General features: G+C 34.7%; 1 long non-coding RNA gene across 1 annotated transcript; it reads right to left on the bottom strand.

Moving 5' to 3' along the window:
• Positions 1–135: 135 nt before the first annotated feature.
• Positions 136–2402, bottom strand: LOC120769490. The gene is made up of 3 exons (XR_005704848.1): positions 2092–2402; positions 1640–1971; positions 136–618 (listed from the first exon to the last, which is right to left on the bottom strand). It is a non-coding gene; the product is annotated as an uncharacterized LOC120769490 (long non-coding RNA).
• Between the last annotated feature and the right edge of the window lie 423 nt (positions 2403–2825).

The following is a 2825-nucleotide window of genomic DNA, read 5'->3' as shown; positions in this document are numbered from 1 at the left end:
GTTAATAACTTTGTGTAAAGTGGCAAACAATAAAAAAGTATGTATTTGGTGCGCTTAAGCATTTATTATAAAAATATCTCACACACAACTACATATAAATACACATACATATATTGTTATATAAATAAAGCTACTACAAACACACAACCAACATATATACATATGCATACATTATAGTATAAATATATACATACATTTAGTAGATATACTTATGTTCAGCTATTGTGAAATGTTTACTCTGAAAATCTATTTGCAAACTTGAATTAAAAATTAATTTTAAAAATTTTATGAGTCATTATTTCTTATGTATACCGGGATTATTAACTACGTTTCCATTCCAAATCGTCAATGTCTCGGACTGGTAACTATAATGCTTTATGTACTTTTCCCAAACCCATGTGATAAGTGCTTAGTTCTTATTTTGCCACATCTGTTTCGCTAGCCGGCATTTGTTTGTGTTCTTCTTCTTTATACTTCTTACGCGGTTACAACCGATTTTTCGTTGTTTGGTGCCAATTAAAGATTCCAAGTGTAACCAGATCCACCTCCACCCGGTCCGCCCAACAAAGATTTTTCTCTTCCGCTGCTTCCCACGACGGCTACTGGTTGCTTGAATTACTGTGGGCAAAAAATAGTAATACTTTTGAATTAGAATTTCGCGCCAAGACGCACTTATAGAAATATTTATTTTGTAGGTTGATATGACTATCAGTGATATCTATAAATTCATAAATTTCACATCAAAATAATCACTAGTGTTCAGTGTACGCTTGTCTTTCTGAAGTACATATGTAAGTGCGATTTTCACGATGAGTGAAATTATTCAACAAAGAAGTTACATTAAATTTTGTGTGCGTAATCAAACTTCTGGTGCTGAAACGTTCAGAGTGTTGGAAAAGGCCTTCGGTGATAATTGTTAGTCGCAAGCAAGTGTTTTTGATTGGCACAAATTATTCAAAGAGGGTCGTGAACGCGGTATAGACGAAGCACGTCCTGGATGGCCAACAACATCAACTGACGATCAACACGAAAATTAAATAAAGGAATTGGTACTTGAGATCTCACTGATATCATATCGAATATTGAAAGGATTAGTGTATATCATTTTGAAAGATCATTTGAACCTAAGAAAAGTGAAACCAAGATTGGTTCCAAAATCCGTAAATTTTTTCGAAAAGCAGTGTGGCGTTAACATCTGTGAAAAAATGCTTTCCGACTACCAGGATGTCATGAAAAATATTACTACTGGCGATGAGTCTTGATTCTTAGCTCACAACCCGGAAACAGACGATCAATCGGCCAAATACCGTGACTTTGGTGAGCCGCAGCGGAGAAAACCACTCAAAGCAGGTGAAAAATTAAGGTTATGTTGACAGCCGGCCCAACTGACAACAAGAGATAATATTATGAGATTTGTATTTGAGTAAGAAGCTATTCGTAAAAAGAGGCCGGAATTTTGGGCCGACAACTCTTCGGTTTTTGTACCACGATAATGCACCGCCGCATTGATTCTTCTGTTGCGAAGATTGGAATAATCGTTGTCATAAGTATATTGTGGCCAAACGAGATTACTTTGAGGGAGACAACATAGATTTTATAGAAGAAATTAAGAATTTTTCAATTATGAACAAAGTCTTACTATATTTTGCTCTTAGTGGAATATGTCTCGGATTTGTAGAGAAGGACTCTCCTGACTTAGCGAACTCGTCTGCTTTTTCATAGCCAAAATTGTTCCTATGACCGGCAATCCACATTATGTATAAGGCGAGTTGACCTGCTGTAATTCTTTCTCGCTTTGTTTATTACGCTGGATTTGATCTTTGGCGACGACAAAACTGGTAGTGTCCCCTGTCTGGCTGTGTGAACGGTCGCCTTCTGTATGCTCCTGTTGTTGCACAATAGAACTTCACCTCGGCTTGGAAAAATATAGCTGAGTTTGGTCAACGGAAAGATGCAACTGACCAGTCATCACTTTAAATATAAAAAAATAGTTAAATTTAGCATGAAGTATGCATTATGACATATGTATAGTTATCCTGTATTACAGAGTTTAAATTAATTTGCAGTGACCAACGCTAGAGTTTGTCTTACTTTGTCTCTGCTAAGGCTTATTATTTGTTTGCACCTTTAGTGATTGCCTCGTCCCAAAAATAGCTTCGTCTGGCGATATTTTCAGCCAGCAATCAACCTTATTTTTCTTTTCTTTCCATTGGAGCTCTTCTGTATATACGGACCCATCGAAAAAGGCTCATCTTCATTAGCTAGATTATCGTTCATCTCATTTCCTTTGTTCTCAGAGAAACTAAGTTCATATGTGTATCCTGAAGAAATGCTTGAAAATTCTTGTAAAAAAAATGAAAACGAAAAAAATTTTTGAAAACAGGAAATTATTTGTATTTGAAAAATTCGTTTTTACAAATTGCGATATTGGATATATTAAGTATATAAAAAATAATTAGATAAAATACAGCAAATTGGATCCAGTGGCTGACAAACAGTAGCTGCTTACCAGGTCTAATACCATTTTTTGGGTGTTAAATTTTATGTTTAATACAGCCACATACAAGTATGCCAGTGCGCCTTCGTCTAGGCAAACCTTTTTATATTTTTCGTTTCAGCTGCCATTGTTGATATTTAGCAATAAAATTACATTTGTATTGGTTAGAAAATAAATTGAATTCTGCAATCCTATTAACAGCACTTCTTTAAAATTGAAATATATTCTTATATTACAAATTTTTCGATTATATATGTATACTCACATATACTTTGTTGGACGGTTTTCTACCATAATGTGGACATGTTTCTTATAACTTAAATGACTA

The sequence above is a fragment of the Bactrocera tryoni genome, chromosome 2 (genome assembly GCF_016617805.1).
Source record: "Bactrocera tryoni isolate S06 chromosome 2, CSIRO_BtryS06_freeze2, whole genome shotgun sequence".
NCBI lineage: Eukaryota > Metazoa > Arthropoda > Insecta > Diptera > Tephritidae > Bactrocera > Bactrocera tryoni.
The sequence above is the reverse complement of the archived record's forward strand: the minus strand, read 5'-3'. Positions and strand labels throughout refer to the sequence as shown.